We start from the raw sequence: 13263 nt of genomic DNA on the forward strand, positions 1-13263 counted from the left end.
AACTTTACAGCATTTGTTTGTACAATAATGCAACGCATTTCATCAATCAAATAGCAATTCAATTGTAGCGCCCTCTGGTGATGTGTTGAAATACAACAAGATGATCCTTTTTTTCTCTGCAGCGTTTATGTACTCCAAAAAATTATCATGACAATCACAAAAATAACTTTACTTTATAAGCTTCTTTGTCAGCTTAATCTACATATGTAACCGTGGACCACAAAACCAGTCATAATGGTCAATTCTTTTCAATCATCCTGTTAAATCGGTTCGCAAATCACATCAAACAATTCATTCGAGTCAACAACTCACTGATTCAATGATCCGTTCAGTCTCCAGTGGACTGAATTTACAAATCTGACTGAAAATTAGCCAAGAACTGAGCGCGTGCGACTGATGGCAAAAAGTAAGTTACTAATGTTGACTTTTAGGATTAATTATTGTAACTGAAAATCTAAAAACCTAAATCATATTTAGGTCTAAATGTGAACTAAATCTGCGATCTGTTTAAGCCCTCTGAAATTATTTAACGCGTGTCTGCAAATTATCACAGAAGTACTGCGATAAAAGTTTATAGTTTGGATATAAACACGGAAGTCTACGTTAGCGAGCAAATCACCTTTTAAAACGAACTTGGCGCTTCAAAAAACGGTTGTGTCGATTACATCGTTACACCACTAGGAGGCGACAAGCGACTGTTAAAAATGTATTTGATATTGAATGATTCATTCAAAAGATTCGTTCAAAAACATTGATTCATCCAGTAATGAAACAAGTGAAGTATGAGTGAGTCATTGAATTTTTTTAAAAATTTAATTGATTTAAATATTTTTAAATAGACTGCAGCAATTAAGATATTGTCCTCTAGTAAATAATTAAAAGTTATTTTATTTAGTTGTCTGTTCAGAATTGTGGGAGATCTCATTTTATCCAAAATCATGCAGCTCTAACACGAATGAAAATAACACATGCACATTCATCTTGCCCACTTAAAATGTGACGCATATTAGCCTTTTATATTGTTTGTCAAGACACATTACATAGGCATCCACTAATCTTCCATACTGACTAGTGCTGCAATTGGATTATATAAAATACTAATAAAATATAAAATTAAATTATATAAGTGGCATAAAATTACAAAAAATAAACATTCATCAATCAGTGAATACATTCAAAATCAAGTACTTTTGTACTTTCACTCAAATAAATTTGAAAAGTAGTGCTAAATATTACTTTCACTTGAGTAATATTTTAATACACGTATCTGTACTTTTACTCAAGTACTCAAGCACTAGAGCACTGTCGTCGCCGCACTTGTGGAGATTGAACAGCTCCTTAAGGACTTAGGTGAAGCAATAGACACAATGGGAATCAGGACAAGGACAGGATGGAGGAGATCTGGCGGACCCAACAGCACCACGTTGAATGCAACCAGCTTTACAGAAAGGTAGGGCAGGTGAACAAAGGGTGGGTAATCCTGCCTCTGCACGTGGCTCAACATCCCTGGAGTCCTTCCACCTGCACCTTAATCATTTTGTCCCAGGTATGCATGTTTCCTTAACAATCCAGTTGTGCTTTTCATGGTGCTAACTTCTTTCTGCCTGCTTTTCTAGGTACAAGTGCCACTCCTAGCCCCTTTCTAAACCTGATGCCTTCTTTCACAGCAGGCTGTTTCTCTGGGTTCCTTGTTGTATGTGGGCATACTGCCATCGCCTTGGCATCCAGCTAACGGGTTATGGCATGTACAAGACCATCCGAAGGGTCTTCGACCTAAATGGGTGGTATTTTATGGCAACCAAGTACACTGAATGTCGGTCCAGCCTGGTCACAAGACATCCTGGACCAGTTAGATCCCAGCCACCGTAATCAATTTCCTGCAGTCCTAACCTACAGGTATGAGTGTTTTTAAATCTCTTAACATAAAATACACTTACATAATAGTCTGACATTGTGCTTTGGTCCTTTTTACTTCATGTAGGTTGTCCTGTGATAAGGAGGTGGTGAGACTGATTCGGAGGCACACGCTGGGGACCAGAGCCACAGCTCTGTACAGACACCTGTGCGTCAGGCACAAAGAGCATTGGCTTGGACAGTCAACAATGTACTTCTCTGTGCTGAGGAATTTTGTGACCCAGGACACTGATCCCACCCGTCTCATTGCCCCGCTGCCTTGTCCATCTTGGCTGCTGTCAGTATATGCCAAAGATGTACTGACACTTCTTCCTGAACTAAAATAAAACTCTGTTTATGGCTCCATCCTAAAGAATGACTCCGCCAAAAAGGCAAAGCCTGATTTAGTGTTATTTTTTTATTGTTCCTTTGATTATTAATACTTCTTATCGTCCACTTTAGGTCACCAAGATGCTAGCTGGCGATGTTCTATGGGATATAGATGTGGGGAATGAAATTGGGCAAGTGCTTTCTATGTGTTCTGGGCTTGTGGATCGCTACCGGTGATTCTTCCCCAATTCTTTATGTGGACTGGGACTGCTGCTCTGCAGGAGGTAAAGGCAAGGCGGCAGCGATGTTTAGCGAGTGTGACAGCTGGTGGTGAGGCTGGATTTGTGGCATTTTTTGTGGCGGATCGCAGTCGGGGTCACCACAGACAGCCACCCGCTGTACGGCCCCTTCATGGGACGCCTCTCGGCCTCTATCTTTGAGTGGGATGCTGCAGATGTCAAGAAACTGAAGGAGGCCAGCGGCTGCAATCCCACCGCTCGTGGAGCCCAGCAAACTTCAGTGAAGCAACAGACGCAATGGGAATCAGGTTCCTGGACAAAGACAGGATGGAGGAGATCTGGCGGACCCAACAGCGCCATGTTGAATGCATCCAGGACCCAACAAAGGATGGGTAATCCTGCCTCTGCACGTGGCTCAGTCCTTCCACCTGCACCTAAATCGTTTTGTGCCAGGTATGCATGTTTCCTAAACAATGCAGTTGTTTGTTCATGTGTTTTTCATGGTGCTTACTTCTTTCTGCCTGCTTTTCTAGATACAAGTGCCAGTGACCTGCACTTCCAGATATACCTGCTGGAATGAGGCTGGTGCAGTTGCTGCCGTTGAAAGAAAGGTTGTCTGCTATGGTGGCCAACCGCAGCAGTATGCCAACACACTGAACCAGGCCTTAATTTGGTGGAGGATTACACCAGCCCTGGTGGATACACAGGTAACATGGCACACTTTTGTGTAGTAGCACCTGCATTTCATGTGCTCATCACACTTTGAATGCCTACAGGTGAACTCATTGTTGTGGAGTACATGTATTCCCAAACAAATAAACCTTTTGAGGAAGACTTTGGTGCTGATCCTGATACTCCAGATGGGATTCAAGTTGAAGACCTGGAGAGTGATCTGGAGGGAGATGAGGGGTTTGAGGATTTGGACTTCGATGGTGAGCCCCTCGAAATTATGGAGCTCAGCTTCAATCCCCCAGAACCCATTCAGCAGCGGGCAGCGGCCATACAACCTCCTGGTCGGACAGATACAGCAGGGTCTTCATTGCCTGAGCAAGTGAAAGTTGCAAAGACAGAGTATAAGTACTTGCTTAATTATCAAAATTAAATTTCCTTTTCTATGTCAATGCATTTTTTAATTATTGTCACATTGTTGTAAGTAAAACAATCAGGTCTTGACATTAACACCCGCCTGATGCGGTGGATTTCAGCAGTGGTGTGTAACACAGTCACTCCTACTAGCCACTTTGCCGGGTTGAATTTATAATCTATACATTTTTCATTTTTTCTTCTTTTAAAAAGGCGACTGAAATAAAGTAAGTGCAATCTAGTGTTGTCAAAAATATCATTGAAATATCCGAGATGCTTCCAATACTCATTTTCCACAGAATAGATACAGCTACACTTTCTCGCTTTCTAATCTCTCTGACAACGAGTCGACACACAAACCCGCCTCTCCTCACTCACTCATTTAATTTTCTCCGGATGAATATTATTGGTGTTACAGGGCTTGAATTTCGCAGTGGTACTGTGTGTAATTGCACATAATTTTACTCATTCCTGCAGATTTTGGGCTCACACCCAAAGTCTGCACACATAAAGCCGCCTCTCAGTACTAGATTGAGTTCTTTTTTTGCTGTTTATTGTGCTTAAACAGTCAAATAGACACAAAATAATGTCAAAATGCCGGTCTTGGTGAGTACTCACATAAACACAGTCAGTCATGTTTTATATAATATATGTTTAACCCTCTACCGCATAGTGTTGCCATATAGCAACATACTCTTTGTGTTCATTTCCTTGCCACTGTCTCTTTCAGAGAACATTCTCATTTTTTTTTCTTGGTAAGAAAAGACCTTAGTTTAGCCAATGATGTGCTTTGGTTAAGTCACATGACATGCAATTTTTTTCTGTGCGATTTCTGACAGACTGCCGTCTCTTGTCGGTATAGTTGCTGAAAGCAAACTAAAACGTCAGTAACAAACATGTCAAATTCACAAAAAAATTGTTAACATCGTCTCAGGTAAGTTATGATGACATATTCACCACTCAAAAAAGTTATAAAATTAGTTTTTGGTAAATCGATAAAATGCCTGTGTTGCCATATGGCAACCAAATGTGATGTGTACCTGTGTCTCACCTCTGAAAAAAAATGCTTTTTGAAGTTTCGCACAGAAAAAAGATGAAGTTTGAAGGATTATGGGGGTTCATGTTCATAACCTTACTCTCATAAGATTGCATAATGTTGAATTTTCATGAACTGCAATGTTTTTGGTTTTATGTTTTATGATACATGATGAACAGTATTAGATTTGTTTTTAACTGTCTACATTTGCAATTTAAATAATATTTACGAAAAACGTGATGAAATTCAAAGAATATAAAGCATTATTCGGCAAAAGAGAATGGAATAAATAAAAGCACAAGATGTTGGAAAATAATGTTGTTTATATGTACTGCTAAAGCTTATAATAGCACCAATTTAGTCAATACAAACAACATTTCTGAGGAAAAAAATATACACTTACACTTATTATTTATTTCCACTATTACAAGGTAAGGCATTCTAAGAAAAAAAAAAGAGTCAAATATTTTTTTATATAGAATTATCATAAAGCGTGCAGTAGAGGGTTAAATAAATTACTTACCTAGCTTCAAAAATAAAAGAAATCAATGACAAATTCTTCCCTTACTCCCTCTCTATGTAAAGCTGCTGTCCGCGATTTTTGGCCCTCTAGTGGTTAATAAACAGAACTGCACGTGTCTTGCGGAGGAACATTCTAGCCGGAGCTACTTTTTTCTGTGTATGTCTATGGCGTCTCACACAGTTACTGTGATGCTCTGCGGCGAGTCCTACCAGTCTGAAATAGTCTGAATATAAACACTTATTATAAGTGTACCATAATGATTCAGGATAAGACAAAAACATGGTTTGGAAAATGGATTCATGTTGTATATTCTCATTATATAATTTTTGTAAATTTTGAACACAAAAAAAGTTGCAGACTGCAGCTTTGAAAACAGGAGAAAACATGAATTCTCAAATTAAATTGCATCAACTTCCCTACAAATGATCCCACAAGAAAGAAACAATTAAGCAGTGAATTAACTCGAAGGGGAGCCTGACCACACAGGCCAGTACTACACAGAAACATACAACCAAGGAGATTACTTTAACACACTCCATTTACAAAGCGAAAGTGCAAAGACTAAGTCAAACGGCCTTTACCCCCCCACCAAAAAAAGGTAAAACAACGATGTCGGATGATTTTGAAAATGAGATTTTTGAAAATGAGTTTTTCACCCTATCGCTGTACTTCTGCCTATGTCACGCGTGACCTTCCCAACATGATTACATAATGCGTGGAGCATCACAGAGCAGTGCAAGAAGAGCATTTGTGGTTAAAAAGTATATCATTTTTATTTATTTTTTTTAAATGACCAATCATTTCTCTAGATAAGACTCTTATTCCTCATCTGGGATCATGTAGAGCTCTTTGAAGCTGCACTGAAACTGACATTTGGACCTTCAACCCATTGAACCCCAGTAAAGTCCACTATATGGAGAAAAATCCTGGAATGTTTTCCTCAAAAACCTTCATTTCTTTTAGACTGAAGAAAGAAAGACATAAACATCTTGGATGACATGGGAGTGAGTAAATTATCAGGAAACTTTCACATAGTTTCACAATGTAAGTGACAAGTAGAAGATGATAGTGTCTCAGAGGAAAGTTTCTCTCTTGTTTGTTTGGAAATCTCTGGGTTTTCTTATATACATACAGCTCCAAACTCACACCTTAAATCAGGAGGCACTCCCAAACATGAAGTGGATAGTGGGAGGAGCAACAGAGAGCACTACATCTAAACCAGCAATACAAAAACATTACAAAGTTATTTGAATTAATTGCTCCCCTTCTTAGGGTGAAGATCAATCCAGCGGCACTAAAAAGCCTTTCACAGGCTGTGTTCAGATTGGATAAGAGGTCAACATAGTCATACCTTCAGCTGTAGGTGTGCATCCAGATGTTTGGATGTCTCCTGTGTGCGTGTTTGCTTGATATTAGAGAAGAGTTGAAGACTTTAATCATGATCAGGAAGATGTAGCTTGATGTGAGGCCTAAATCAGAAACAATTATAGGCTAGTCACTTTTTTTAATCATCTTTTCATCATGACTAAGTTGTATGCAAGATAAAAAAAAAATAAGTAAATGAGGAAATAAAAAAGCTGTGAAAAGTTAATATTACTTAAGTTTAGAGAAATACGACTGACACATGACATCCAGTCATATTTACATCTGTAACTACTTCAGTTTAGTTTTGCACTACACAACAAGTTAGATAACCTCTCAAATCTAGCATAATTTTGTTTTAAACATTGTCTTTTAAGATATGTTTCTAGTTTCCAATCTCATAAGTTTTAGTCTTGAATGCAGCTAAGGGCGTTTGTCCTGCAATTCATCTGAATTGCAAATCAAAATCATGCAATAACATTCATTTATTAACACTGTTTTGTAGGTTTTTGTGATGGGTGGAAATTAAAATGCACATTTAATATTTATAATTCTCGTTTTCGCTCTTTACAAAAGAAAAACAAGCCAAGGAAAACGACGCACATTTTTCAGACAAGCTATATACATGGTAAGCGAATTTAAATGATTTTATACATTAGTATTTAATCTATATAATCATATTTGACTGAATTCGTGTCGATTTCTGCTGCTTTGAGTCGAAGAAATTACCCATGATATACATTAACAACTGTCAGACTAAAATACGATAGATTAAATCGTCTGATGAAACATTAGGATGATAAATGTAATCATTGCGAATACTTACAACATATTTTTGCTGGGAAATAAAATGTTTATGTACTTATTATTTCTTTAAACCCGAATTGAAGATGTAGAGCTGTAGAGCGAGACGCTCTGAGGGAGGCTCCACTGCAGTGCTGCGCTCTAGCGTTCTGGCTGCGCACTGCACCCTAAAATCAGGTTAATCACCCTGTACAGTATAAAATATGAAATATTACAGTAAAATCATAAATAATAACACAAAAAATCTATAAGGAACGCTTCACGAATTTGCGTGTCATCCTTGCGCAGGGGCCATGCTAATCTTCTCTGTATCGTTCCAATTTTAGTATATGTGCTGCCGAAGCGAGCACGAACTGAGAGATCGGAGGACAGTTATTTATACCCAGCACCCCCAGCTATGTATTTTAGTGGTGGTAAGTGAATAAAACACTTATTCTACTCACTTATATAAATGTGACTGCGAATCATGGTGATGTAAACAAGCAAACCTTAAAAAACGAAGATATTTTCAAACCAGCAGTTTTACCGTAGTATTCTCCGAGACTGAATATGTAAAAAAGCCTGTCTCTGCTGGCGGTGATAGGACGCCTCGGTGTGACGCGGAGGAGCTCTTTGTCACGTGTAGCGCACCATCCCCCCCTTTCAGACCCTCCCTGGGGTCAAAGGGCAACTACTTTCCTCGTGGAAGAGCACAAACGGCCGTCTGCTCTGTCTGCGGGGGGAGGGTGCGTCACACGTGACAAAGAGCTCCTTTGCGTCACACCGAGGACTCCTATCACTGCATTCGATATACGGCTTCCTCACGGAAGAGCACAAAGGCTCAGAGACCAGGAAACTCTCCTGTCAGATCAGAATCACAGAAAATTTAGAACAGAATTTGTTCACTTATAAAATCAAAACTCAAAGTTTTGAGAAACAAATACATTTTCACTCTTGCATTTCACACTCTTTCTTTCATTTTGTATATATATGTGTACTTAATATGCCTACAAGTCAAGTTAAAATCACCTTTTATTTCTATAGCACTTTATACAGTACAGTATAGAACAAATTCACAAAAAAAAATAACACTTAAAAGACACACACATAATTATTCTCCAATCTTTGCCTTTACAGGAATAAATTACGTCTTATAATATTTTAAAATAGAAAAGTTTATTTTAAATGATAATACTATTTTACAAAATTACCGTTTTACTGTATTTTTAATCAAATAAATGCATCTTTGATATTAAATGTCAAAAACAGAGACATTATGTCTATGGTCAAAAAGACACTCACCTGTCGCCATCTAGTGGCGTGATTGTTTTGCCAATCTTTGCCATCACAGGAATAAATTACGTTTTAAAGTATTTTAAAGGTCCCATCGAACGTTTTTTACAAGATGTAATATAAGTCTAAGGTGTCCCCTGAATGTGTCTGTTAAGTTGCAGCTTAAAATACCCCATAGATTTTTTAAATACCTTTTTTTAACCGCCTATTTTGAGGCATAATTAGAAATGCACCGATTCAGGCTGCTGCCCCTTTAAATCGCGCGCACTCCGCCCCCTCCCGAGCTCTCGACTCTATCACCGCATAAACAAAGTTCAAACAGCTAATATAACCCTCAAAATGCATCTTTACAAAGTGTTCGTCATGCAGCATGTCTAATCGCGTAAGTACAGTGTTTATTTTAATGTTTACATTGATTCTGAATGAGTTAGAGGCTGTGCTCCGTGGCTAACGGCTAATGCTACCCTGTTAGAGAGATTTATAAAGAATGAAGTTGTGTTTATGCATTATACAGACTGCAACAGTGGCGATTTCTTTAAGACTGCAAGGGAAGCTCGGCTTCCCTTATAATGTCACAAAATTAATGGTCAAATATGTACTATTGTATTAACATTTTATTGACTAAAAATGCGTTAGAAAACGTTCATCTCAAAGACGAGTTCGTTCAGAATCAGTTACATATAGCAGGTCGGCTGACTCGATTTCCTTCTCATACATTCCCGCAGCGTCACAGTGCATTTCCCTATTGAAGCCCAGCGTCCATTGACTTCAATGGGGCTGTTTTGAACGGTTTTTTCAGCGCTTCGAAACTAGACGGTCATTGGATAAACGCTGCGATTATGTCCCGCCCACGGACGCTCAGCGTCTCTGGGGGTGAATGGGGAGTGGGCTGGCCCGGACCAGTGTTGCCAGACGTACGATAATTATCGTATTTGTACGATAATTTTGACCTCTGTACGATGTACGATCAATAATGAAAAAATCCCATAATGTACGATAATTTCAGTATTTTGTGACACTTAAAATGATGGTCGTTATAATCGGCTCATTGATCTAGCTGTGTGGATCCTAACTTGAACTTTGTTAGGCACGTCTTCCATCTCATCTCTTGTTACGTGTTCTCGGCCAATCATTGTGGAGAATGAATCTCTCTCACGAGCTCAGCCCTGCATCTCAATGTGCATACTGTCCACCCTATCCGCCCGAAATAGTATTGAAAATGCTATATACTATTTAGGATGGATAGTATGCACATTGAGACGCAGGCCAAGTTAACGTTTCTGCAGCGGCGCTTAGGTCAGTTGTTTCCCACTAAGGCACGCCTAATAATTATTTATGTATTGTGGTAATTTACAGTTCATGTCAAAAAGTTGTTGGTCTATAGATAAATAGCTGTATTATGTACATTTGACTCTCATGTCACCTTTATTTATACAGCTCTTTTTACAATGCAGATTGTGTCAAAGTATAGCTTTACAGAGATAGAGAGAACATAATTTTGGCTGTACAGCAGCAAAAATAGTGTGATTGTCCAGCTTAAGTTAGTTCAGTATTGATTCTTTCTGTTGTAAAAATAATTAGTTATTAATTTAGTTCATTTACCTATACAAAAAAGTCGTGTACGATAATTTTCTTCCAAATACGATCATTTTGAGCTTCTGGTACGATAATTGGACATTTCCAATCTGGCAACACTGGCCCGGACTCCGACCTTCTGCGTGATGATTGGAGGGTCTGTCGAAAGACTGCATCTCCTTTTGACTGACAGCGATTCTGTACTTTAAGGAATCACTGAAGCTATTCGCGCTCAGTCCCATCGCGGATTTCTCAAGTTCAGTCGAAATAAAAAGTGCTGCAACCCATTTCTTTGATATTTGCTTGGCGAAATTGCTTGATTTTCATCATACATTTCACACAATTATACACCACATTCCTAGTTTCAGTTTTACAGTTTTAGTTTAATTTTTTTTTTTAGATCGTTCATTCATTCATTTCTTCATTCGTTCATTCCTTCATTCATTCATTCATATAACGTTAGTAGGCTAGGCTAGCGTCGGGTGAAACTGCGCACGATGGCAGACGGTGCTAATATTGTCGACCTGATTTTGGCGAAGCCATTTGAAAGTGTTCCTTACGAGGAAAAACTTAGAATTAAACATCAGGGCAGATCAACACCTAAGATTGATTTAGTGCAAAAGAAAATGAGCTTCCCCTCTCTGACAGACCAGTAGCCGCCACTGGACTGCAAGTGTTTAAAAATGAAAATAGCGACAGCTCTTGTCTCGGTGAATACAGTGATACACGATGGTAACTTTAACCACATTTAACAGTACATTAGCAAAATGCTAATGATACATTTAGAAAGACAATTTACAAATATCACTAAAAATATCATGTAATCATGGATCATGTCAGTTATTATTGCTCCATCTGCCATTTTTCATTATTGTTCTTGCTTGCTTACCTAGTCTGATGATTCAGCTGTGCACAGATCCAGACGTTAATACTGGCTGCCCTTGTGTAATGCCTCAATCATGAGCTAACATATGCAAATATTGGGGTCGTACATATTAATGATCTCGACTGTTACGTAACAGTCAGTGTTATGTTTCGATTCGTCTGTTCTTCGGAGGTCTTTTAAACAAATGATTTATATAAGAAGGAGGAAACAATGGAGTTTGAGACTCACTGTATGTCATTTCCATGTACTGAACTCTTGTTATTCAACTATGCCGAGGTAAATTCAATTTTCAATTCGATGGCACCTTTAAAACAAAAGAGTTATTTTAAATTGTATTAATATTTTACAATATTACTGTTTTACTGTATTTTTAATCAAATAAATGCATCCTTGATATTAAATGTCTTAAAGACACTCACTTGCACTGATAATAAAAGGCACTCACTTGTCGCCATCTAGTGGCGTAATTATTTTCCAATCTTTGCCATCACGGGGATAAATTATGTTTTAAAGCAGTGGTTCCCAAACTGGGGTACGCGTACCCCTGGGGGTACGTGAGGTGACAAGAGGGGGTACGCGAACAAATGCCGAGTAGTTCATTTAATTCTACCTTAAAATAATATTAAAATCAAGCATGTATTTCTAACTGCCAATATGTTGTAAATCCAGTACATTTAATCAAATTACCTCATCATTTGCAGTCAAAAATGACTGTATCCACACAAGCAGCATGCATATGATAGATTGCGTGCAGTCTGCTGCCTTAAATCACACTAAATTACTGTCGTTCTCCTTTGTAAAAGTGAGGATTTAGCACTTACTCGCATGAAAAACAAATATAGACACAGATAATGGATTAATTTCGATTTAAGACTCAAACTTTCTCCGATACAAAAACATACCTTGTGTGAGTTCTTGTATTTAATGATGATAACGAGCAAGAATGCATTTGTTCCCAAATATCCACACGACTGCAAACGTGATATATTATACAACAGGTCAATAAAATGTACATTTTAAACGCTGTACTGTCAGTATTTACTCTAGTTTGCAATGAAATAATAGTTCTGATGAAAAAAAAACACAGCAGAACTACAACACACGTCTGTGTTCTGCGAACAATTCTGCGGCTTTGAACGAATCGTGAGAGTCAATGATTCAATGATTCATTCACAGCCACTTGCTTCGTTATGAATGACTCGATGACTCACTCATAAAAACAGTGACTTGCTGCCACCTACTGGCGGTTATAGTTTAATATTTAAAAGTTTTACTTCGTTTTACCATCATTGCATATTTCTCTATTGAACATTTTTATTTTTAAAGGTAAAAAAATGCACTGGAAAATCAATTTAAATATTATCTCTTAATGGTAATGGTGTGACTGCAGTCGAAGTGGAAGAGAGGGTACGCAGAAGGATGGTAATCCCTTCAGGGGGTACTCCATGCTAAAAAGTTTGGGAACCACTGTTTTAAAGTATTTTAAAATAGAAAAAAAATATATTTTAAATTGTAATACTATTTTACAAAATCACTGTTTGCATCCTTGGTATTAAATGTCTAAAAAACACTCACACTGATAATAAAAGGCACTCACTTGTCGCCATCTAGTCCAATCTTTGCCATCACAAGAATAAATTACTTTTTATAGTATTTTAAAATAGAAAAGGTTATTTTAATTTAGAATGCTATTTTCCAAAATTATTGTTTTACTGTACTTTTAATTAAACAAATGCATCCTTGGTATTAAATATCTAAAAGACATTCACTTGTCGCCATCTAGTGGCGTAATTATTATCCCACTGTCCTAAAAATAACCCTCCCTTTACCCTGAGGGGGACTTTAGAAATATTCAACAAAGCTGTGAATCATGTGCTCCTCATGAATGGCCATATAACGATTTTGATGTTATACGAATAATGAATTTGCAACAACCTTTAAATCATAATTTAGCACTCTCCGCATTAAAGGAGACCATTGTTTGGGGTATGATATAGTTGGCGATATTTTTAATACTTTTACATCTTTTTTTAAAGCTTTGTGTTCACTGCCATCATATTGACGAACACGAGCAGGACGATTAAAATATATATCTAATTTGTGGTCAGAAAAAGAAAGATGGCAGTAGCACAACGTTTGTACACTAGGGGGAGCTTCACGCAAATGTTTTTGAAAGCAAATGATCTGTGCTTGTCAAGTGACTTTAAAAAGGGATAGTTCACCCAAAAATGAAAATTTGATGTTTATCTGCTTACCCCCA

General features: G+C 37.8%; 1 long non-coding RNA gene and 1 other non-coding gene across 2 annotated transcripts; both read right to left on the reverse strand.

Annotated features, from left to right (window-relative positions):
- Positions 1 to 867: 867 nt before the first annotated feature.
- Positions 868 to 7400, reverse strand: LOC137001962 (uncharacterized). The gene is made up of 3 exons (XR_010891753.1): positions 7293 to 7400; positions 6456 to 6573; positions 868 to 3505 (listed from the first exon to the last, which is right to left on the reverse strand). It is a non-coding gene; the product is annotated as an uncharacterized lncRNA (long non-coding RNA).
- Positions 7401 to 7513: 113 nt separating this feature from the next.
- On the reverse strand, positions 7514 to 7620 carry LOC137002276 (U6 spliceosomal RNA). Its single transcript, XR_010891809.1, has one exon. It is a non-coding gene; the product is annotated as a U6 spliceosomal RNA (small nuclear RNA).
- Positions 7621 to 13263: the final 5643 nt, after the last annotated feature.

Source organism: Chanodichthys erythropterus, chromosome 15 (genome assembly GCF_024489055.1).
Source record: "Chanodichthys erythropterus isolate Z2021 chromosome 15, ASM2448905v1, whole genome shotgun sequence".
NCBI lineage: Eukaryota > Metazoa > Chordata > Actinopteri > Cypriniformes > Xenocyprididae > Chanodichthys > Chanodichthys erythropterus.